At 46.1% G+C, this 25,653-nt stretch overlaps 1 protein-coding gene across 3 annotated transcripts in view; it reads right to left on the minus strand.

The window, feature by feature from the left end:
- SOCS3 (suppressor of cytokine signaling 3) overlaps positions 1–22,889 on the minus strand; it is a 482,856-nt gene extending 459,967 nt beyond the window's left edge. For all 3 annotated transcript variants that reach the window (XR_013270044.1, XM_077467168.1, XM_077467167.1), the window contains exon 1: positions 22,589–22,889. The gene's annotated coding sequence lies outside the window, so the exon portion shown is untranslated. The remainder of the gene's footprint in view (positions 1–22,588) is intronic.
- Between the last annotated feature and the right edge of the window lie 2,764 nt (positions 22,890–25,653).

A 25,653-nucleotide genomic window follows, 5' to 3' on the forward strand; every position in this document is an offset into this window, starting at 1 on the left:
TGGGCAGCTGTCACTTGGACTCCTGGTTAAGGTCAGTCCCTTTGGGACAGTACCTACGTATCAGGAGAAACTGTTCTGATACCAACAAGTTTGATGAGCAAGCTAAGCTTCTATCCCAGCGGTTTGCGGAGAAGGGCTACGCAGCGGACCTGCTGACCGAAGCGTATACAAAAGCACGGGAGAGAGACAGATCTGCTTTGCTGGTGGACAGGGAGCGTGAGGTTGATGCGAATCAGTCCCTATTACCCTTCGTCACTACCTTCTCGATGCAACACCAGAAGGTTAAACAGCTTATCCGCAGACACTGGCATATTTTGACCAGTGACCAAACTCTTGGAACTATCCTACCGGAAGTCCCCAGAGTGATCTTTAAAGGAGTCTCTTCACTAGGTAATATGATTGCCCCTAGCGTACAGAACCCCCCTGTTAAAGACAGATGCTTCTTTCAGAACCTTAAAGGGTATTATAGATGTAGGAATTGTCAGGTATGTTTCTATAATAAGAACAAAAATTCTAAAATCCTTGAGTTCGTCTCCACCAGTACCCATAGAAAGTACACAGTGGAGCCGTTCATTACATGCTCGTCAGAAGCAGTGGTTTATCTCATTCAATGTCCTTGTGGGCTTCAGTACGTGGGGAGAACTAAGAGAGCCCTCAAGGTCAGATTGAATGAGCATATTGCCAACATTAAACGGGGTTTTGACAAACATCCCCTTTCTAGACACTATGACGAGAAACATGGAAGGGATCCGTCCAACACCTTGTACATGGGGATTGATAAGTACAAACCCCACTGGAGGGGGGGAGCTCTGGTCAGAGAGATCTCACGGTTGGAGATGTCTTGGATCCATAGACTAAAAACTTACACCCCTTATGGTATGAATACAGATACAGACGTTAATGCATTCATTAATAATGCTTAGCGTGTTGTTTATGTCAGTGTTCTAGGTATAGACGCTAAACAGATATGACTTTTCCATTAGACATTGTGGGATCTGGATATCTGTGGATTTCCTTACCTTACATTAGCGTCTGATGGTTGTTCTTGCAAGCTCCCATTTTTCTATTCTAAGAGGGAAATACTTTATATTTCATAATACATTGAGTCCCATATAATACAGTTGTGTATGTCCCTTCCACTTTTTGTTGTGGGTGAACTTTGTAGCTGATCCAATACCGCCATTCTATCATTACGAAGTGTTTAACCACATAATTAGTTAGATATGCATTATAAAGTGCCTTGCATGTTTTATCTATTTTGACTATTAATTGTCAGTTAATAATTTTTAATTTTTGTGTTTGGACTAGTCCCCTCCTCCCGTCTCAATTTAGTTTTGTTTGAGGTATATACATCTTCCTCCTATATATGTCTTCCTCCTTTGGGATAAGTAGGAAGATTTATTGGCTATGGAGGCCCGTAGTTATTACCACGCTTTATTGAAAGTGAGACGTGGCACCGGATGGAGCGCACACACTTCCATGTAAGGGGTGATGTGCGCCGTTCATCCGTCTGCTACGTACGGCGCGATGTCATCCGTTCGTCATGCCCATTGTATTGAAAGTGAGACATGGTATCAGATGGAGCGCACACACTTCCTTGTAGTGGGTGTTGTGCGCCGCCCATCCGCTCGCCACGCACGTCGTGGTGTCATCCGCTCGTGATCCACGACGTGACGTCATCCGCTCGTTACGTACGGCGTGTTGTCACGCCGTCGTATTGAGCGCCTTTTTAGACGGAAATAGAGATGGGCGGGTGATTGCATGGATCACTTCCGCCGCCCTGACCCCCTGATCTTGCACGTCATTGGACATGGGAGCATTACTTCCGCTGTCTTGGCCCTTTGACCTCGCATTCTATTGGATATGGGAGTGAGGCTTGGCCCTCTGACCCCGGAAGTGAAAGAGGCTTTCAAACAGTGGAGGAGGTGGCTTGTTCCAACATTCACTATTTAATGGAGGCAATATGGCGTGTCACCCATACCCCAGACGACGTGAATTTTTCACGAAACGCGTTGGGTGGCGTGACACGCTTACGTGCCTCATGTGAACCGGTACTAGAAGGGATATCGATTGGTGTTCGCGATCGGCCGACGCTTGCCCAGTTTTGATGATATGCCCGATGTTCTTTCATGTTTGTAAGTGCATCTCTTGTTTTTTATATTCGTTTTAATAAATGATTTTACACTATTTGGAGCGCTTTTTTTCCTCCCTATGGTGAACCCTCCTTGACTCTACAATGCCATACATCTGAGTCCCGCTTCAAACAGCGTCTTCCCATGCTTGACGGTTTATGACTGGTGTATCTCCTAAACCTGCCTTACGGGAGTGTTCCATTTGGAGGGCTCAAGTTTGATCCATCTGCAGACCCATTTTGTGAATACGCGCTCCCTACCGGGACATCTGGTAAGGGGCTATTATTACTTGTCTGGTTGAGGTGCACCTGGTTTTGCTTCACGCTGATCGATAAGCTTTACGATTGAATAGATCCTTTTCACACAGGGTGGCTCTCCAGTTGGACTGTTTATGGACTTTATGTTATCACATATAGTTTGAGAACCGTTTGAGTTTACTTCATATGCCTTTTTTTGAATTGCACATGTCTTTTTCCTTTTTGGTTCATAGCCTATGAGGGAACATATATATATTCACTGTATATAATTATAAGTCATGCTTTTGGTTTATTTAGCCATAAGTTTGGTGTGTTAGAGTTATAGATCACAAGATACACCTGTTAAGGTAGTTTGGTTTAAATCCTAATAGAAATATTAGGGATTGCGCAGTTCTCTTTCTTTTTTTCTTTGTCTTTAATGAACATGTTTGCTGTGTCTGAAGCGGAGGGTGTGCCAATCATCGGAAGGAAGTGTGCCATTTTGGAAATGCGGTCTACCACCACCATGATGGTGGAGCATCCCCCAGAGGGGGGCAGGTCTACTATAAAGTCCATGGATATTTCTTTCCAGGGTTGTTCAGGAATGCTTAATGGCCTTAAAAGTCCCCACGGCTTGGCATTGGAATCCTTGTTGCGCTGGAAATGGTGCAAGAGTTCACATACTTTCTGCAGTCCTATCTTAGGCTGGCCCACCAAAATAAGCGCTGAACAAGTTCAGTGGTTCTTCAAATCCCAAAATGCCCGGCAAGTTTATGGTCATGTGACATTTTTAGAACTTGGAGTCTGACTGGCTGGGGAACAAAAATTTAATCCCGGTGCCACAAAAATCCATCTTGGTTTCTCAGTGAGGACACTTCTGATCCAGAGCACTGGGTTGAGGCTTGCTTGATTAAGGTCTTTAGGTCAGGTTGGATAAGCAAAAAATTCTGGGTGGATAGGATCGTACTTGGCCCTGTCATTTCAGGGGTGTCCGGAAACATTCGGGAGAGTGCATCTGCCTTCCCATTCTTGGAACCTGGCCGATATGTAATATGGAAATTGAACCTGCAGAAGAACAGAGCCCAGCGGGCTTCCCGGGGTCTTAAACGCTTGACTGTCCTGAGGTACTCCAGGTTCTTATGGTCTGTAAAAATCATAATGGGATGAGCGGCACCCTCCAATAAGTACCTCCATTCTTCTAAGGCAGATTTAATGGCCAGAAGTTCTCTATCTCCCACATCATAATTTCTCTCTGGTGGGCTCATCTTTCAAGAGAAAAAGGCTACGGGGTGAGGAAGAGCCTTAGGTCCCTGCTGTTGGGACAGGATTGCCCCTGTAGCTACTTCAGAGGCTTCCACTTCCAACACATAAGGCAGGGTCAGATCTGGGTTCCGTAGGATTGGTGCGGAAGTGAACAGATTCTTTAATTTGTCAAAGGCTGTCTGGGCTTCTGGAGACCACTGGAACCGGACCTTCTGGTGGGTCAGCTGAGTGATGGGTACTATGGTGGTGGAGAAATCCTTCACAAACCTCTTGTAGAAGGTGGAGAACCCCACGAAGCGCTGAACACCTTTCTTGTCCGAAGGAGCTGGCCAGTCTAGTATTGCTTCCACCTTCTTTGGGTCCATTGAAATTCCTTCTGTGGATCTGAAACGTCACCGTACCGATGTAGCATTTGTACAGGAAACACATTTTAGGACGGGTGGACTCTCCTTACTTCAGAACAGATTTTTTCCCTGTGTTTATCATGCACACAATCAAGAAGCAAAATCTAAGGGGGTGTCCATTCTCATATCTAATAGGATATCTTGGTCTCTTTTGGATAAACGAGTGGATGGGAATGGACGCTTCCTATTTCTTAAAGGCCATATTGATGGAGTAAAAGTAACTTTGGCTACGATATATGCACCAAACAAACAACAAGATGCTTTCTTAAATAAAACTTTGAGAAAACTAGCAGAATTTGTAGAAGGAAAGTTGATTCTGGGAGGAGACTTTAATGTCTCCTTGGACCCCGGAATGGATACCTCTATGGGATCATCTTCGACCCCAGACGGTGTTAGGAAGAGGGTCAAACGGGAGATGCAGGAGATGCAGTTGGTAGATGTATGGCAGATTTTTCACGCAGGAGAAAAGGATTATACTTTTTTTTCCAACCAGCATCAACAGTACTCCCGTATTGATCTATTCCTTGTGCCACACTATCTACTCACGTCGGTAATAGAGTTGACGATAGGAAATATAACCTGGTCAGACCATGCGTCGGTTACATTGCAGATCTCCCTGTCTAGCCCGGCTCACTCCTTGGGACGTAGCTGGTGTTTGAATGAAAGTCTGCTACAAAAAGCAGATTTACAGGAGGATATAACAAAGGAAATGATGGCATAGTTTCAGACCAACGACACCCCAGGGAGTGACCCGAGCATGATATGGGAGGCACATAAGGTGGTCATGCGGGGGATTTTGATTAAACATGGCTCCCAAATGAAAAAAGCACGAGAAACGCAGATAACAAAAATATTGGGAGAAATTCAAAAACTTGAAACGCAACATAAGAAAGTACAGACACCACTCCTGGGGAAAGATCTAGCACATCTGAGGAGGCAGATGACAGACCTTCTCCATTATAAGGCGAAAGCGGTGATACAGGCAGGGAAGAGAACAGGGTATGAACTAGGAGACAAGTGTGGTAGAGTGTTGGTGGGGAAGCTTAAGGAGAAGGGGAGGACAATCTATGTACCCAATATAAAGGGAAGAAATGGACAGCTAATTACAATGCCCAAAGATATAGCGCAGAGGTTCAAAGAATACTATGCGGCCCTTTACAATTTGACACCCCCTTCCTTCCCCATGGCTAAAGTGGAGGATTATTTATCCTCGGCAGGTCTTCATAGACTTCCCTCTCCGGTCCGTAACAGCTTAGAAATCCCAATAACTGTTGAAGAATTAAGTGTAGCAATACAATCAGTCAAAAAAAGGAAGACACCAGGTCCGGATGGATACAGAATACAATATTATAGGAACTTCTTTCCAATATTAGGTCCACATATGGTAAAGGTTTTCAACGCGCTCGGCCGGACTGCCGCACCCCCTCCAGATATGCTTAGGGCACATATTTCGGTTATACCAAAGGAGGGGAAGGATCCGGCAGAGTGCGGCAGTTACCGGCCGATCTCATTGCTAAACGTGGATTTAAAACTTTTCACTAAAATATTGGCCTCCCGTCTACAATCGCACTTACATCAGCTGGTGCATTTGGACCAAGTAGGGTTTTTCCCCTCGCATGAAGCGAGAGATAATGTAATCAAAGTACTAAACTTGGTACACTTTTCCAACCAAACAAAAACCCTGAGTGTCTTTTTAAGTACGGATGCAGAAAAGGCATTTGACCGGGTCAATTGGAAATTTATGTTTGCGGTATTAAGACACATGGGGGTGGGAGAGGGTATGCTACAGTGGATTGCTGGGATATATGCCTCCCCACAGGCTTTAGTGAAGGTAAATGGAGTTTTTTCAGGACCATTTAAGATCTCGAATGGAACCCGCCAGGGCTGCCCCCTCTCACCCCTATTGTTTGTCCTCTCATTAGAACCACTATTGAATAAAATCAGACAAAACCCGGATATTCAGGGACTCCAAATAGGGGGGCATAACTATAAAATATCAGCATATGCAGATGACCTTCTGTTTTCCCTATCTAGACCACACATCTCCTTACCAAACCTTATGGAGGAAATTGTAAGATACGGGGAGATATCAAATCTAAAAATAAATTATACAAAATCGAAGGCAATGGGGGTAGCTCTGCCCTTAGGGGTACAATAGACTATACGGCCTAATTATAGCTTTAAATGGGTGAATGTAGCACTTAAGTATTTAGGTACATATATACCAGATAAGATGGAAAAGACTTTTACAGTAAATTTCCCCCCGCTACTACAGGAAATTCGGGCACTATTAGACAAATGGAAACAGGGATTACATTCGTGGTTCGCCAGATGTAATATTATAAAAATGAACATACTGCCAAAACTGTTATATCTATTCCAGACCTTACCTATAGATATTCCAACATTTTTTTTCCGCCAGATAGATACTCTTTTCACTAAATTTATATGGGTGAACAAACGACCAAGGATCAATAGAAACATCATGAGAGCTATAAATATTATCAGGCAGTACATATTGGCAGAATGATAGACTGGTGTAGACACACAGAATTTAAATTATGGACAGAAATAGAACAAAAATGCAGTCCAATACCCCTACGCAGGGCAATTTGGTGTTATACAACATTACCAGAATTGCTTAAAAAACACCCACTTATAGGCCCAACGTTGCGGATAGGGGCTAAGATCAGTCGAAATCCTCAATTCTCTACAACAAATTCACCACTATTTCCCATTCTGGGTAATCATGTTTTTTTTACCGGGAATGGAACCAGGAACATTTCAGGGACTTATAGAAAGGGGCTATACCCAAGCGTCGCACTTTCTACAATTGGAAACATGGCCTTCGATCCCCACATTGACGCAACGAGGAGGTCGATGGGAGGCATTACAGTTGCGACATTTTCTTCAATCATTAGGACCGGCGACAAACTATCAAAGACGACTGACAAAGTTCGAGATATACTTTGAGGAGAAAGAGCCCCTTTCACGGGTAATCTCTAAGATATATGAATTGTTGAATGCCCCTCCAGAAGGTTTTAAAATGCCTGGAATTGAGAAATGAGAGAAGGACCTGGGAAAGACCTTTTCACCCATACAACAGCAGAAGATTATATATCTGGCATTGAACTCATCGATCTGCTCGCGGACTCAGGAATCTAATTATAAGACGCAGTGGTATTATACCCCGTCAAAACTCTGTAAGTTCTTTCCAGAGACTTCTGACCGTTGTTGGCGGTGTAATAAGGAACGGGGGACTTTGATGCATATATTTTGGCAATGCCCTAAGATAAGACAATATTGGCTAGAAGTACAAAAGATCTCTCAAAAATTTACATCATACCAGATCCCAGAAGATCCGGCCTTTTTTTTTGCTTCATTGTACAGAAATACCTTTACAAACATATAGGAAATCGGTGATATGCCATCTAGTTAATGCAGCTAAGGCAGGAATCGCACTTAGATGGAAAGATCCCTGGCCACCTTCAATTGCAATGTGGCTAAATAGAGTAAGAAACATGGGTGCCATAGAGGACTTAGTTCTCTCTGCCCAAGATAGAAAGTATCAATATGATGAAACTTGGGGATCTTGGAACTCATTTATGAATTCTGAGGAAGGGAAGAATCTGTTTTATTTATTTTTTTTGTTGTTGGGGTAAGGGTTAAAAACAATAGATAAAAGATGAGGGAAGTTTGGGGGAGCTATAATTGGGGGAAATAAGAATTACAATAGATAAAACTGGAATAGATAGATAATATATATAAATTGGAATATGCAATGTGTAGATAGAACAATTTGGTTTAATTTATATAAATGAAGAGGAAAATGGAATATGTTCTATAAGATATAAGATATATCTATGTAAGAAATGAATCTCTCTGTTGCATCTTGTGATTGTTGTTCCCCCCTTCTGGACTTATGTGATATAAATAAAGAAAGTTAAAAAAAAGAAATTCCTTCTGTGGAGATGTTGAGACCCAGGAATTGAATAGATGTTTTTTCAAAATCACATTTGTCTGCCTTGACATATAGTCCATGTTTTCTCAAAGTTGAGAGCACCTTTTTTACGCGAATTCGATGAAGCTCCAAAGAGGCAGAAAAGATGAGGATATCATCGAGGTATACGATTACAAAGTAATCCATGAATTCCCGAAAAATTTCGTTCACTAGATGGTGGAATGTGGCTGGGGCGTTGCAAAACCCGAATGGCATCACAAGGTATTCAAAGTGGCCAAACCGTGTCTGAAATGCTGTTTTCCACTCATCACCCTGGCGTATGCGGACAAGGTTATAAGCGCCCCTCAGCTCCAATTTAGTGAAGATCCGGGTGGTTTGGAACCTTTGAAAGAGTTCAGGAATGAGAGGGAGTGGGTATCTGTTCTTTACAGTGATCTTATTGATTTCTCTGTAGTCTACACATGGCCACAATGTACCATCCTTCTTCTCCACAAAGAATATACCTGCCCCAGCAGGAGAAGAAGAGGGTCGGATAAACCCCTTTTCAAGGTTCTCGTGAATATATACAGTACTCGTAGGGTCTCCAGCTCGTTTTCAGATAGGGGGAAGATTTGTCCAAACCTGGGTGAGGAAAGAACTTGGAATTAGATTGTCATGGTGAAGAGCCCCTACAGCCATGGACAACGGAACCGTCTCATGAGTCACATGGGCAGGCTGTAGAGGTCTCCCGTCACGAGCCTCAATGGCAAGTGGAGTGTCACGCAGCTGCAGCAGAATCCAGTGCTGCAATACAAAGGCAGCATCAATGAACAGGCCTGCAGCCCCAGAGTCGATTAGAGCCTGTATCTTGATGGACGACTCAGCCCAAGAAAGGGTGACCAAAACCAGGGGCTTATCTTTCTGGATAACTGAAACAATGCCACCTAAGGTCTGTCCATGACAGGGCCTCAAGGTTCGGGCGCTACCCCTGGACGGGTAGGACAAGACTTGAAAAAGTGACCTGCCTGGCCACAATAAAGGCACAATCTCTCTCTCCTCCTAAAGGCTCTCTCATCCACAGAGAGACGCGTGAAGCCCAAGTGTCAGGAAAGGCTTGCTGGGAATGGTAGTCCCATGCTCAGGAAATGCTGTAGATCTGACAGCAAGAATTGGCGCCAGAAGCACTATTTAAACGCTGTCATGTCAGAGGATTCTTGCTGTCAGATCTACAGCATTTCCTGAGTGTTTCCAGTGTTCCTGATCCGTTCCTGTGACTACCCGCTTGCCTTGTGACCATCCTTGCCACCCGCTTGCATCTGACCTTGGCTTGTCCGTGACTTCTCTCCTGCCTGATCCCTTGGCTTATCTGCACCAGTCTGTTACCGACCCGGCTTGTCTAGTGACCTCCCGTTTACCTGTTCCAGTACCGCTTCCTGTGTATGACCCAGCCTGCCTGATCTGCCTGTATCTCCATCCCTGGGACCATCCATCCGGATCCTGCGAGTGCCTGTCTCCCAGATTCAGCTTCCTGCTGCATTCCACCTGCTGTTCCTGCTGTTCCAGCTACATCCTAAGCATCAGACCTGCATACCAGCTGTTGATCCTGCCAAGCACTCGTGCTGTCCTGCACTCCTGTGCCTCCTGTCTGCTCTACCAGGGGCCGCGAGTGTGGATTGTAAGAGAGGCCTCCCTCTGCATATCGGGCTCAATGACCAGGTATGTGACAGTATCTGGCCGCCATGTCTGAGCCCGAGCGGGGAGCCTCACCTATGGATGAACTGCACTTACACCTGGCTGGCCACACCAGAAAGATTCTCTGAAGATCGTCGAAAGTTCCGGGTCTTCCGCAACTCCTGTGAGCTCTTCATCGCTCTTCAGCCTCACACTTTTTCTTTGGAGACTACCAAAGTAGGATTTGTGATCTCCCTGCTGCAGGATGAACCTCAATCTTGGACACACCGTCTCCTAGAACAGAAGGCTGTGGTCTTGACCAACCTGACTACGTTCTTGGATGCCATGGCACAGCCGTACGATGAGCCGCAATTGTCTGCGACTGCGGAGGCAGCCCTCCACTCTTTACAGCAGGGTCGCAAACCCATTGAGGACCCAACAACCCCTCTGTCGGCCACCTGTCATGGTTTTGCAATAGAGTTTGTCTGCTTACCTGTTTCCATGTGTTCATCTCTAGAGACCAGCCGACCCTCACCTGACTGCTTTTGTAATCCATCCTCTGGCATGACTCCACCCTAGCTCCTATCAGAGAACTCTATATTAACCTGTGCACTGCAGGCCAACCTTGCTGATCAACCTTTGTGTGTTAGTTTCCTGTTACCTGCCGTGTGCTCTGCTGTTGTTCCGTTACCGACTTTGGTGTGTCCTTGACTATCCCTGTTTGCCTGTGATCCTGACCTTTTAGCGTGTCCCTGACCATTCCTGTCTGCTTGTGGCCCCGACCTTGGCTTTGTCCCTCACCATCCCTATCCTCCTGTTGCCTACTGTGGGTGTGAGCTGGGGGACCCTGGGGGTCGCGACCTGGAGCCAGTTGCAGCCAAGTCCATCCTCCCCACTAGAGGCTCTGGTGAACACCTGCTGGCTCTTAGACTCCGCGCCCCAGGGAATCTTAGGCTCTAACCCCAGTGGGATCCATCTTGGTGTTCTGGCGGCCCTGCCTTCCTATCACCTTGACCCCCGTCCGCAGCAATCTGTCACCTGGCCTCAAGGTGACCTGACACCACCGTTGCCAGTTGCCACCAAGAACTGTTATGTCTTGATATCATCACCTCACCTCTGTGCCCCATCCTCTTGGGTATGCCTTGGCTACGGGCACACAACCCCCACATCAATTGCACTACCAGAGAAGTTACCTTTTCATCCCCCTATTGCCATCAGTACTGTCTTTCGGAAGTCTCCAACAACTCCTCTGCCTTACTATGCCTGGACTCTGAAATCCGCCAGTCTGTCCCTGTGCAGATTAATGACTTTTTCGGATGCATTCAGTAAAAAGGGCGCAGAGACTTTACCACCACACCGAGTGTATAATTGCCCTCTTGAGCTCCTCCCCGGGGCTGAGATTCCCTTTGGGAGAATCTTTCTTCTCACCGAACAAGAGCTGGTTACTCTCAAGGACTACATTGATGATAACGTGAGAAAGGGATTTATCTGCCCATCCACCTCTCCGGCAGGAGTCGGCATCTTCTTCGTAGAGAAGGACCATACCCTTTGACCCTGCATTGACAACCACAAACTCAACAAAATTACTATCAAAAATCGCTATCCTCTCCCCCTGGTGCCCAAACTCTTCCAGAGGTTGGGGGCTGCAACCATCTTCACTAAACTTGACCTTCGAGGAGCCTATAGCCTGGTCCTCATCAGAAACAGCGACGAGCGGAAGACGGCCTTTCACACTCAATTTGGTCACTTTGAGTATTTGGTGATGCAGTGCGGGTTGTGCAATGCCCCCGCCACCTTTCCACACTTTGTTAATGATATTTTCCGGGACTACTTAGATCTGTTCGTTATTTATCTGGATGACATTCTGATTTTTTCCTCTTCCTTTGACAGTCACCATGAGCATGTTAAGTGCGTTCTGAGTCGCCTTCGTCAACATGGCTTATATGCCAAGGCTGAAAAGTATGAATTCAAAAAGACAAGTATACAATTCCTAGGACTGATCATTTCCATTGAGGGCATCAAGATGGATCCACAAAAGATCTCAGCCATTTTAGACAAGAAGGGGATGCAGCGGTTCATTGGATTTGCGAACTTTTATCGTAAATTCATTAAAGGATTTTCTGCCATTATGTCGCCAATCACTCAGCTCACTAAACAAGGAACCCGTTTTCACTGGACCCAAGCAGCCTTCGACTCCCTCAAGAAGCTGTTCACCTCTGCCTCAGTATTGAAACATCCTGATCCTGCTCTGCCATTTGTCCTGGAGGTGGATGCTTCTGAGATCGCTGTTGGAGCTGTGCTCTCTCAACATCAGGGTCCCGAGTCTCTCTTATTTTCCACTGCCTTTTTTTCCTGTACATTAGGGACTGAGAACTTTTGACAATTAAAGCGGCACTAGAAGAATGGCACTATCTGCTGGAAGGGGCAGCTCACCCGAGTGTACGCAGATCACAAGAATCTAGAGTATCTGAGAACTGCAAAACGTTTAAAACCTTGTCAAGCCAGATGGGCACTGTTTTTCTCTAGATTCTCCTTTCATGTTACATACCAGCCCGGCTCAAAGAACACAAAACCGGATGCCCTGTCTCGTATGTTCAGTGACTCTGGAACAGCTGTCTCCCCAGACACTATTTTACCGGTGGAGAATTTTCTTCTGGTGCAGGAAGATCTACTTGCCTGGGTCAAGCAGGCTTCTGTCAATGTTCCTACCTCTCTGGAGACAAAGTTGTTTGCAAAAGATGGCCTGCTGTGGTTCATCGATAAAATCTTTATTCCCTGAGAGCCTCTGGGTCACCATACTCGAACTTTGCCACGACCATGCCCTAGCGGGGCACTTTGACGTTACTAAAACAGCCGATTTGGTGCAGCGCACCTTCTGGTGGCCCCAGGTTGCCAAGGTCTATGTGGAATCTTGCCCTACCTGCGCCCGGAGTAAGTGCAACCGAACCAAGGCTTGGGGTCTGCTCAAACCCTTATCCATGCCGGACAGGCCTTGGAAATCTATGTCCATGGATTTTGTTGTGGAGCTTCCTCCCGCAGAAGGCCATTCTGCTATATTTGTAGTCGTCGACAAGCTATCCAAGATGGCACAATTTATCCCGTTAAAAGGAACACCATCTGCCCCTGAAACAGTACAGGTCTTCATCAGGGAGATTGTGCGGCTTCACGGAATTCCTGACAACATTACCTTGGATAGGGATGTACAATTCACCTCCAGATTCTTGAAAGCACTATGCAAAACCCTTGGCATCAAGTTTTTCTTCTCCTCTGCTTACCACCCTCAGACTAACGGGTAGACGGAGAGGACCAACCAGACGCTGGAGCAGTACCTGGGATGCTTTTCCTAATTTTTCCAGCATGACTGGATGTCTCTATTACCACTGGCTGAGTTTGCTTATAATAACTCTGTTCACTCATCCATTAAGCAAACTCCATTCTACGCCAATTACTGATACCACCCATCATTCTTACCCAACTCCCTTCCAGAATGTCCAGTGCCAGCCGCCTTTGAAACCATAAATTTCTTCAACTCTAATAACAAGTTATTACAGGAAACCATGGCCAAGGCGCAAGAACGCAGCAAATAAATTTTTGCCACAAAAGATGGGGAGAATCAGTGAAGAGAAGGATTAATGAGGTGCCCTACGAGTTGGAATTGCCAGAGTCTTTTCGGGTACACCCCGTTTTCCATTTTTCCTTACTTAAGCCCGCTGTTGCTAATCCCTTTCCGGGACGAAGTTCTGATCCGCCTGAACCTGTGATTGTTAATGGGCAAGAAGAATATGAGGTGGAAGCAATCATGGAGTGTCGGAAAAGGAACAACCAGATTCAATTCTTGGTGAAATGGAAGGGTTATGGCCCAGAAGAAAATTCTTGGGAAACGTAAAATAACATCCATGCCAAGAGATTAATCCTGTACTTCTAAAGAGCTCACCCTTAAAAGTTGGCTCGGTTGGGAATCCGGAGGCTGACCCTTGGAGGGGGGCAATGTCAGGAAAGGCTTCCTGGGAATGGTAGTCCCGTGAGCACCCGTGTGTGCCGGTGTACGGCCATTGGCGCCAGAAGCACTATTTAAACTCTGTCATGTCAGAGGATTCTTGCTGCCAGATCTACAGCGTTTCCTGAGTGTTTCTGATCCGTTCCTGTGACTACCCGCTTGCCCTGTGACCTTCCTTGCCATCCGCCTGCATCTGACCCTGGCTTGTCCACGACTTCTCTCCTGCCTGATCCCTTGGCTTATCTGCACCAGTCTAGTGACCTCCCATTTGCCTTCTGCACCTGTTCCAGTACCGCCTTCCAGTGTATGACTAGGCCTGCCTGACCTGCCTGTATCTCCATCCCTGGGACCATCCATCCGGATCCTGGGAGTGCCTGTCTCCCAGCTTCAGCTTCCTGTCTGCTGCATTTCCCATGCTGTTACTGCTATGTCCCAAGCATCAGACCTGCATACTAGCTGTTGATCCTGCCAGGCATTCGTGCTGTCCTGCACTCCTGTGCCTCCTGTCTGCTCTACCAGGGGCCGTGAGCCAGGATTGTAAGAGAGGCCTCCCTCTACATACTGGGCTCAATAACCAGGTAAGTGACACCAAGTGCATGAGTTCATCTTCACTGACCGACTCGGTACCAGGAGGCATGGGAGGTGAGAGAGGCATGGGTGGGACTGTAAAGCTCGGAGGCAGATGTACAGGAGGCTTCCGCAAGTGCTCCTTCAAAGAAAGTCTTTCTCTGAGTCTGTCAGTCAATGAGGATGGCAAACGAGATCAAGCTCTCCAGCTCAGTGGGTATATCTCGGGCTGCTATCTCATCCTTGATGGAATCCGAGAGACCATGAGAAAAAACAGCCACAAGGGCCGAGTACGGAATTCAATGGCATAGTCGGCAACAGTTCTCGTACTCTGATGGACATGAGGCACTTGGCAGCAGAAGCAGAGCGTGCGAGAACGTCAAATACCCTTTTAAAGGAGGCCACAAAGTCAGGGTAACTCAAGACAACTGTTTTTTGTGTCTCCCATAGAGGGTTTGTCCAGGCCAGGGCTCTCTGAGAAAGCAAAGATATCGTGAAACCTACTGCTTCTGTCCGTGGGAAACGCCTGGGGCAACATCTTAAAGTAAATCTCAACCTGGTTGAGAAACCCTCTGCATTGAACTGGATCACCCCCAAATCGCTGGGGAAGTGGAGTGGAACCAGACATACCCCTTATAGAGGTAATACTTGAGGTCGGGAGCCTGCACAGAGATTTGGCGCAACAGCAGGGATGGCCTGCAACTCAGGTTGTTCAGGAGCAGCCACAGTGGGGGATTTCAGGTGAGCCATGTGACCCAGGAGAGTTTGTAACACTATGGCAAACTGATCCATGCAGTGATCTTGCTCATCCAATCTGTAAAAAATATTACTGACAAGTGGATCGACTGTATCTTCTGAATTCATGGCCTTCGCCTACTGTCAGAAACCATGAATCAGACCAAGACAGAAGTACAATTAAATCACACTTGTTTATTAATAAAAAGGTAAATAGAGTAAGCGTAGTCAAAGCATAGCCAGAGTTCAGTAACCGGATCGAATAGTCAGCCAGGTCAGAGTTCAGTAACCAAATCGGGTAATTAGCCAGGCCAGAAGTCAGGGATCCAAGTAGAGGAACAGCAAGCAGGATAAGGAGCCAGAAGGGATGGCAGCAAGCCAGTCTTAACCACTTGACCACTGGGCACTTAAACACCCTTAATAACCAGACCAATTTTCAGCTTTCGGTGCTCTCGCATTTTGAATGACAATTACTCAGTCATGCAGCTCTGGACCTATATGAAATTTTTGTCCTTTTTTTCACACAAATAGAGCTTTCTTTTGGTGGTATTTAATCACCGCTGGGTTTTTTATTTTTTGTGCTATAAAAGAAAAAATACCGAAAATTCTGTAAAAAAATGAATTTTTCTTTGTTTCTGTTAGAAAATTTAGCAGACTAGTATTTTTTCTTCATAAATTTTGGCCAAAATTTATACCACTACATATCTTTGGTAAAAATAAGTACAAATTGGTGGATATTATTTGGTCTTTGTGAAAGTTATAGAGTCCACAAGCTATGGCGCCAATATCTGAAAATTGATCACACCTGAAGTACTGACGGCCTATTTCAATTCTTGAGACCCTAACATGCCAGAAAAGTACAAATACCCCCCAAATAACCCCTTTTTGGAAAGAAGACATTCCAAGGTATTTAGTAAGAGGCATGATGAGTTTTTTGAAGTTGTCATTTTTTTCCCACAATTCTTTGCAAAATCAAGATTTTTTTTACTTTTTTTTTTTTCACAAAATTGTCATATTATCAGGTTATTTCTCACACACAGCATATGCATACCACAAATTACACCCCAAAACACATTCTGCTATTACTCCCGAGTATGGCGATACCACATGTCTGAGACTTTTACACAGTGTGGCCACATACAGAGGCCCAACATGCATGGAGCGCCATCAGGTGTTCTGGAGCACCCAGGACAATTCTGACATTTCTCTCCTACATGTAAAAATCATCATTTATTTGCTAGAAAATTACATAGAACTCCAAAACATTATATAAGTTTTTTTAGCAAACACCCTGGAGAATACAATGGTGGTCTTTGCAACTTTTTATCTCGCACGGTATTTGCGCAGTAATTTTTCGAATGCTTTTTTTTGGAAAAAAAACAGTTTTGTGCTTAAAAAAAAAAAAACACACTAAAGTTAGCCCAATTTTTGCATAATGTGAAAGATGAAGTTACGCTGAGTAAATAGATACCTAATATGTCACTCCTCAAAATTGCACACGCTCGTGGAATGGCGCCAAACGTCGCTACTTAAAAATCCCCATAGGCGACAATTTTACATTTTTTTTACTGGTTATATGTTTTGAGTTACAGAGGAGGTCTAGGGCTAGAATTATTGCTCTCACTCTAGCGTTCGCAGCGATACCTCACATGTGTGGTTTGAACACCGTTTTCATATGTGGGCGGGACTTACGTATGCGTTCGCTTCTGCATGTGAGCACATGGGGACAGGGGCGCTTTAAAAAAAACATTTTTTTTTATTGTTCATTTTACTTTATTTATTTTACTTTGACATTTTTTTCCCCAAAAATAATTTTTTTGATCACTTTTATTCCTATTACAAGGAATGTAAACATCCCCTGTAATAGGAATATGGCATGACAGGTCCTCTTTACAGTGAGATGTGGGGTCAATAAGACCCCACATCTCACCTCTAAGCTGGGAAGCCTGAAAAAAAAAAAAAAGATTCTGGCTTTGATCGTATTAGCGATTCGATAGAAGCACCGGAGGGCGGAGGGCGGCGGGAGGGGGGGGGGTGTCTATGGCTGGGTATTGCAGGGTATCACCGACTATGGCTGGGTATCTCAGAGTATGGCTGGGTATCTCAGAGTATGGCGTTGCAGAGTATTGCGTTGCAGAGCATTGCAGGGTATTGGCGGGTGTTGCAGAGCATTGCAGAGTGTTGCAGGGTATTGGCGGGTGTTGCAGAGCATTGCAGAGTGTTGCAGGGTATTGGCGGGTGTTGCAGAGCATTGCAGAGTGTTGCAGGGTATTGGCGGGTGTTGCAGAGTGTTGCAGAGTATTGCAGGGTATTGCAGGGTATTGCGGAGTGTTGCAGAGTGTTGCAGGGTATTGCAGAGTGTTGCAGGGTATTGCAGAGTGTTGCAGGGTGTTGCAGGGTGTTGCAGAGTATTGCAGAGTATTGCAGAGTGTTGCAGAGTGTTGCAGAGTATTGCAGAGTATTGCAGAGTGTTGCAGAGTATTGCAGGGTATTGCGGAGTGTTGCAAGGCGTTGCAGAGTGTTGCAGAGTATTGCAGAGTGTTGCAGGGTATTGCGGAGTGTTGCAGGGCATTGCGGAGTGTTGCAGGGCATTGCGGAGTGTTGCAGGGTATTGCGGAGTGTTGCAGGGTATTGCAGGGTATTGCAGAGTGTTGCAGGGTGTTGCAGAGTGTTGCAGGGTGTTGCAGAGTGTTGCAGAGTATTGCAGAGTATTGCAGAGTGTTGCGGAGTGTTGCGGAGTGTTGCAGAGTATTGCAGAGTGTTGCAGAGTATTGCAGGGTATTGCGGAGTGTTGCAAGGCGTTGCAGAGTGTTGCAGGGTATTGCAGAGTGTTGCAGGGTGTTGCAGAGTGTTGCAGGGTATTGCAGAGTGTTGCAGGGTATTGCAGAGTGTTGCAGGGTATTGCGGAGTGTTGCAGGGCATTGCGGAGTGTTGCAGGGCATTGCGGAGTGTTGCAGGGTATTGCGGAGTGTTGCAGGGTATTGCAGGGTATTGCGGAGTGTTGCAGAGTGTTGCAGAGTGTTGCAGAGTGTTGCAGGGTGTTGCAGGGTGTTGCAGAGTATTGCAGAGTATTGCAGAGTGTTGCAGAGTGTTGCAGAGTATTGCAGAGTATTGCAGAGTGTTGCAGAGTATTGCAGGGTATTGCGGAGTGTTGCAAGGTGTTGCAGAGTGTTGCAGGGTATTGCAGAGTGTTGCAGGGCATTGCGGAGTGTTGCAGGGTATTGCGGAGTGTTGCAAGGTATTGCGGAGTGTTGCAGGGCATTGCAGAGTGTTGCAGGGCATTGCGGAGTGTTGCAGGGCATTGCAGAGTGTTGCAGGGCATTGCAGAGTATTGCAGGGTATTGCAGAGTGTTGGCAGGGAATTGAGGGGTTAATTTTCGGTGAGCAGCGATGTGGGCACTGCAGATGCAGCCCACATCGCTGCTGACACCGATCTCTTCCCCCTCCGCTGTACTGATCGGTACAGAGAGGGGGAGGGAGGAACCGGCGTCATGTTATGTGCTTGTTTACAAGTGATCACTCCGTCATTTGACGGAGCGATCACATGGTAAACGGCTGCGATGAGCGGCCGTTTACCATGATTCGTGATGCGCCGGGTCCACTGGACCCAGCGGTCACGGATGCTCTCGTGTGCGCGACCCAGGGGGCGCGCGAGAGCAGAATTCTGGGAGGCCGTTAATTAACGGCCTCTCAGAGTTAAACAACCGCCCTGAAGCCGTTAATCGGCAATGGGCGGTTGTTAAGTGGTTAAACCAGGAACGCAGGAGATGGTTTCTTGTGATGTGACCAGGGAGAAGACAGAGATTAAGTGAGCTGGACAGCTTTAAGTAGGCAGGTTAGACGAGCAGGATCAAGAACAGCTGGGTAACTGTGGAGAGAGATGAGAGCCGGCATTTAGCCGACAGCTGAGCAGCCAGCCCTGAGAAGGAAGGGCTAAGCCAGCCCTGATACCTGCAACCTGCAGACCTCCGTACACTGCCCTGCAACCCGCTGACCTCCGTACACTGCCCTGGAACCCGCTGACCTCCGTACACTACCCTTGAACCAGCTGACCTCCGTACACTGCCCTGCAACCTGCTGACCTCCGTACACTGCCCTGCAACCTGCTGACCTCCGTACACTTTCCTAAAACTGCTGAATTCCGTACACTGCCCTGCAACCCGCTGACCTCCGTACACTACCCTGGAACCCGCTGACCTCCGTACACTGCCCTGGAACCCGCTGACCTCCGTACACTGCCCTTGAACCAGCTGACCTCCGTACACTGCCCTGCAACCTGCTGACCTCCGTACACTTTCCTAAAACTGCTGACTTCCGTACACTGCCCTGCAACCTGCTGACCTCCCTACACTTCCCCGCAACATGCCGACCTCCGTACACTGCCCTACAACCTGCTGGCCTCCGTACACTGCGTAGTTGCCAACCATCACAATTTGGCCTCCCTCCCTTTCTTTCTTGACTTTTTTCCTTCTTTCTTTCTCTCCTTCTCTCCCTATCTCTTTTTCTCTCTCCTTCCCCATCTCTTTCTTTCTCTCTCCCTCTCTTTTTCGCTCCATCCCTCTTTCATCTTGGACTCTAACCACACCCATTTAAGCCATGCTTAATATGTATTTTAAACCACGCCCATTATTTATCACACCTATGCCACACCTACAAATGCATGCCCCGCCCCTAATTAAAATAAGACTCTGCCTACAGACATAAAGGTGTCCCTATAATTTTTTTTACAATGTTGGCAACTATGGGCTGTATGGCAGTCAGCATTATGTGCAGAAGAGAGATGTGTGGGAGATTTGACATGGGGTAATATGTGCAACAGAGGAGAGTGCAAGGTAAGACATGGGCAATATGTGTGGGATTATAGTGCAGACAGTATTACAGCAGGCACTATGTGCAGGAGAGGAGTGTGAGAGGTATGATGGCAGGCAGCATGTACAGAAGAGGAGTGCAAAGGGTATTAGCTCAGGTTAGGGTTAGGCTCCCACGCAGTAGGTCTACCACAGCAGCAGGGTTGACTCGTTTACTGATATAAAGAAGCTGGAAACCAGAATCAGCACTGAGTATGTTTCAGTTTGGCAAATCTTTATGTGTTGGGATCTGCTCAACTTATAAAGGGTACATGTGTGTGCGGTTGTGGGGGGGGGGGGGGGGTTGGGATCGAGAGGTTATTATAGTGCAGTAGCAGTAAAGGTGTGTATTTGCTAGAAGGCAGCTGAAGTGTCAAAAGAGCGGTCAGGGATTGCAGAGGTGAGGTGCCCAGGGTTGTTAAACTGCCAGGAGAGATCTGCATGAGGAGGTGATGAGGTAATATGTACAACAGTATGAAAATTAAAATAATAGGACAGTGCCTAGGAGATATTGTCTTTGTAGGATGTGAACTGCTTTTGGATGGCATGCTTGGGGACTTGCTGGGCCAGGGAGGGCAGCATGACAGTAGGGACAATAGAATTGGCAATAGAAGGAAAGAGAGGGCAAACAGAAGGAGGAAAAGGACTCACTACTGGAGGCAGAAACCCTCAGTGGAAAAATGAAATTATGACCTAGGCCAGTGATGGCGAACCTTGGCACCCCAGATGTTTTGGAACTACATTTCCCATGATGCTCTTCTACACAGCAGAGAGCATTAACATCATGGGAAATGTAGTTCCAAAACATCTGGGGTGCCAAGGTTCGCCATCACTGACCTAGGCATTATCCTCAATGGAAAAGAAAAACTGTGCCATGAAAGCAAAACTCTGATTAGGTATAATATTATTAAGGAAAGATAAGGTTAAGAATAAATGGCTTTGGAGTGTTTGAAAATCTACTGCAAGGCTGGATTTACACTACTGTGGTGCATTAACACATGCACATTAATGCATACTATGCTGCCCATTAACATTCATTGCGAATATGCTGCCCATTTATTTCAGCATAACTACCTGTCAATTAACAAAATAGCACATACTTTATCCTTAGCAATGCCACATAGAACACTGTAATCCATTGCAACCACTCAGATGACACTGGTCTTCGATGGATGGCTTTTCAGAGGCTGGTTCAAAGGCTATTGGAAAGCAATATGTTACCTCCTCACTGCCTATTATAACCCTAAAAATCCTGAACCACCGACCCGCAACTACATGCATTGCAGGCTGTTGCAGGGTGGTTGTAACTGCCCACAGAGCACAACAGGAGGTATATATAGAATAAGGGGGGTAATAAAACCACGGAAAAACCTTCTATTTTTACAACCCTGCCCTGCCCCATGTTTGAAACAACCCTTTGGCAGGTGGTCATATATGATTTGATTTTCTTTCCTGCAATCATGGGTTGCAGGGAATAAAAATCGCTAGATTCACCCATCAACATAGGGGAATGCTTCCCACAGTGCTATTGTGTTCTGCCAGTGAGGGAGGGGGAGAGGAAGGTTCTTGACCAGGAGAACAAAACAAATACTGCTATCAGCTTTAGCCACTGGCAGAGATCGCATTCCAAAATCCGACTGGCTGGTTGTACTGAACTTCAGTACAACCAGCCTACCCATATGTGAATTGAATCTTGGCCATTCACTGCTGAACTGGCCAAAATTTGCTCCATCCATGGCCAGCTTTAGTGTAAAAAAAAAAAAACTGTCACATAATAAATACTCAACTGTTTGGCTGTTTGTTACAAGGGCAATACCTTACACGTTGCAATTTGCAGCCTATCATAATTGATTGATATTCCCAGAGAAGTTGGAGAAATAAAAGATTCCTCATAAGTTGTCCTAGGCAACAGCTCTGTCTTTACTTTGTTCTAGTTTCCATAAATTATACAAATGTATTTTGCATGAATTCAACAAAGGCAAGTGTCGTTAAATCTGCAAAACATAATTTGCCACAGAAAACTGTTTATGTGTGCACAATGATGCAAAATGTACTCTGTTTAATATTGTACTTCTAAAAAAAAAAAAAAAAAAAAAAACAACAACACTTCTATTTTAAAGGTTGAATTCACTTTATAAAAGTTAACATTTAGTAGTCTTGTGTGTGGGATCTTAAAAGCTTTCATGTGAGATCTAATTGCAGGTCAAATTATCATAAAGTACAAAAAACTACTTCCATCCATAGATTTTACAGGTAACAAAACGATCTGTATCTCAGCTGCATGCTTTGCATATAAGAAAAAGATAACGAGGGGCAGATAAGTTATGGAAGGTTCGGGCCAGGGTACGACTGAAAACAGCATTTTTGTCCAGGAACCACAGCGAACACATATCAACTTTTCATCGCTTTAGAGCTCGTATATACAGTGGGGTAGGGTTTCTGGGACGTTTACCCTTTGTCTTTCTAAATTGGTTCAATGTAGGCACCGGTTGCATAGTAAATATTCAATAACAGACAAAAATGAAGCGCGGTTTTGAAAGCCTGACCTCAAGATAAATTGTAATTACCGCATGAGTATCAGCTGATATACTGTAAATTATGCAGAGCGCACAAGATGTATAATGGACCTCGCAACAAAAAAAATTAAGTAGATCTCCCCATTTCAATGCTCAGAAAACCATGGAATATCATTAGTATGCTATCTCATAAGGCGAGGGGGAGGGGAGGGGGGTGAGGACTGTGTAATACTGAACAAAAACAAAACCGTAATGCAAACACAGATCAGATCCAACTTACCTATACTGCTCACTAAACGCTCACCAGCTTCTATCTTCGTCCAACCGTCAAAACTGTCCTGAGAAATTACACATAACACGATGCATCTTGGTAAATAATATGTTGATAGATATTTACACACGTAGAAGGTGGTTTAAGAAATCTGTGCTCCTATTGGATTTACTCATAAAGTGCTCGATTCTTGTAAGGAAATGCAAATAATTAAACCGTTTGCAATACTATGTTCTCTCTTGCAAAAGTCGCATTGGTTCTGCATTCTAAGCAACGTTCCCATTGGAAGTCAGATCCCACTTTACCACTTTCAAAGCTGCACTTTTTGAAGGGGGAGGGGATGTTTTTCATAGTGTATGCGTTTTTTTTCTATTTTTCAAGCCGACTATTGGTAAGGGGCGTGGCTTGTCGGCAGCTGCGAGTATTTGTTTGGCTGCTGTCTGTTATATTCCCTCCCTCTTAGGTCCCCTCTCAGCCCTCCCTCACTCTCTGTATTCCTGGAAGTGCTGAGGGTGATGTTGGTAAAGGGGTGGACTTGTAATGCTCGATCTCTTTTTATTCTCTTTCCCTGCAGTCCAAATATCATTACAAACAGAAGCTAAAATATGATAACAGGAAGTTACCCCCCCCCCCCCCCCAGACACACACACGCCTTTTTATATCTCTCCTAATAATCTTATTAACGCTTTAATTATTGGAAATGGATCTTCAAATAGCTGAGCTGCCCTTTCTAGCATGTAGACTGAATCTGTCTGAATCAGTTCTATATTGACATAGTAACTATAAAATGAAAAAAAACTTTGCATGCTTTACAGACTCTGCTTGATTCCAGTTGATGAATAAATATTAAGGCACATCATATATTTGTTTCATAAAATACTGTTCTTTAGCTGAAAGTGAGAACAGTGAACCATGCTTGCGGCAGGTATAATCACAGCCACTGGCAGTCTCTACAAAGAGCACAATTAGGGGATAGTTGCCACTAGGGTGACCACATTTCCAGACTTCCATTCAGGGACAACCAGCCCCCCCCCCCCAAAAAAAGATCATTTTTGATACTTTTTTTTTTTTGGCCAATTTTTGAGGCTGGGGCAGTGGCATATTATTAAATCAGTGGGACTGTGTGCAAGATCATAAGTGGGTGCTAAGATCACTTTTCATAGGGACTACCGCAGGGAGTACAGCAGGTCTATCCCCCCCTTACATCCTCCTCCAGGGTGCCCCCTTAGTACTACTGTACTAAGTGGCACTCCCAGGGTTGTAAGGGGACTCTCTGGAGGATGTAAGGGGGCACATTAGTGTGCCCCGCTTCTTACATTAGTGTGCCCCCTCCTTACATAAAAGCACCCCCACCTTACATTAGTGTGCCCCCTTTCTTACATAAGAGCGCCCCCTCCTTACATTAGTGTGCCCCGCTTCTTACATTAGTGTGCCTCTTTCTTACATAAAAGCACCCCCTCCTTACATAAAAGTGCCCCTCCTTACATAAGAGCGCCCCCTCCTTACATAAGAGTGCCCCCTCCTTACATAAGAGCGCCCCCTCCTTACATAAGAGCGCCCCCTCCTTACATTAGTGTGCCCCCTTCTTACATAAAAGCACCCCCTCCTTACATTAGTGTGCCCCGTCCTTACATAAGAGCGCCCCCTGCTTACATTAGTGTGCCCCCTCCTTACATTAGTGTGCCCCCTTCTTACATAAAAGCACCCCCTCCTTGCATTAGTGTGCCCCCTCCTTACATTAGTGTGCCCCCTTCTTACATAAAAGCACCCCCTCCTTGCATTAGTGTGCCCCGTCCTTACATAAGAGCGCCCCCTGCTTACATTAGTGTGCCCCCTCCTTACATTAGTGTGCCTCCTTCTTACATAAAAGCACCCCCTCCTTGCATTAGTGTGCCCCCTCCTTACATTAGTGTGCCCCCTTCTTACATAAAAGCACCCCCTCTTTGCATTAGTGTGCCCCCCCTTACATTAGTGTGCCCCCTTCTTACATAAAAGCACCCCCTCCTTGCATTAGTGTGCCCCCTCCTTACATAAGTGTGCCCCCTTCTTACATAAAAGCACCCCCTCCTTGCATTAGTGTGCCCCCTCCTTACATTAGTGTGCCCCCTTCTTACATAAAAGCACCCCCTCCTTACATTAGTGTGCCCCGTCCTTACATAAGAGCGCCCCCTCCTTACATTAGTGTGCCCCGTCCTTACATAAGAGCGCCCCCTCCTTACATTAGTGTGCCCTGCTTCTTACATTAGTGTGCCCTCTCCTTACATAAGAGTGCTCCCTCCTTACATTAGTGCGCCCTGCTTCTTACATTAGTGTGCCCCCTCTTTACATAAGAGCGCCCCCTCCTTACATTAGTTTGCCCCCCTCCTTCCCCTTTACATTAGTGTGCCCTCTACCTTAAAGCGGGAGTCCGCCGGGACTCCGCGTTTTTTTTTTAAAGCCAGCAGCTACAAATACTGCAGCTGCTGACTTTTAAAATAGTGACACTTACCTGTCCAGCGCGCCCGCGATGTCGGCACCCGAAGCCGATCTCTAGATCGGTACTCGGGTGCTGCCGCCGCCATCTTGGGTATGGGAATCAGGAAATGGAGCCTTTCGGCTTCATTTCCCGGTTCCCTACTGCGCATGCGCGAGTAGCGCTGCGCAATAAGGACGGTCCCCGCTGCCTCTGGGATCTGTGTGTTTCCCAGCAGACAGCGGGGCACTTGCGGAAGGGGGCGGGCACTTGCGGAAAGGGGCGTAATCTACGCCCCTTTCCGCAGAGAGCTATCCCGGAAGTGGGTGCAGTTACCTGGATTATCCAGGTAACTGCACCCCCCTCCCCCCTGAAAGGTGCCAATTGTGGCGCCGGAGGGGGGGGAGGATTGCGATGAGCGGAAGGTCCATTTTAGGGTGGACCTCCGCTTTAAGCACCATGGCTGTAGCTCACATTGGGAGATTGGATGAGGAGCAAGTGTGTAACATGGGATGTTCTGTCCTCCTCTGGGAGCTGGGGGTTAGGACCCCACAGTGGACTTAGTATCCAATAACTGGAGGGAGAAGGGGGAGCACAGAGGTGTTCAGAATTTCAGAGCCCT

This window comes from Lithobates pipiens, unplaced genomic scaffold (genome assembly GCF_037356315.1).
Source record: "Lithobates pipiens isolate NorthernLeopardFrog02 unplaced genomic scaffold, aLitPip1_a1.2 Scaffold_48, whole genome shotgun sequence".
NCBI lineage: Eukaryota > Metazoa > Chordata > Amphibia > Anura > Ranidae > Lithobates > Lithobates pipiens.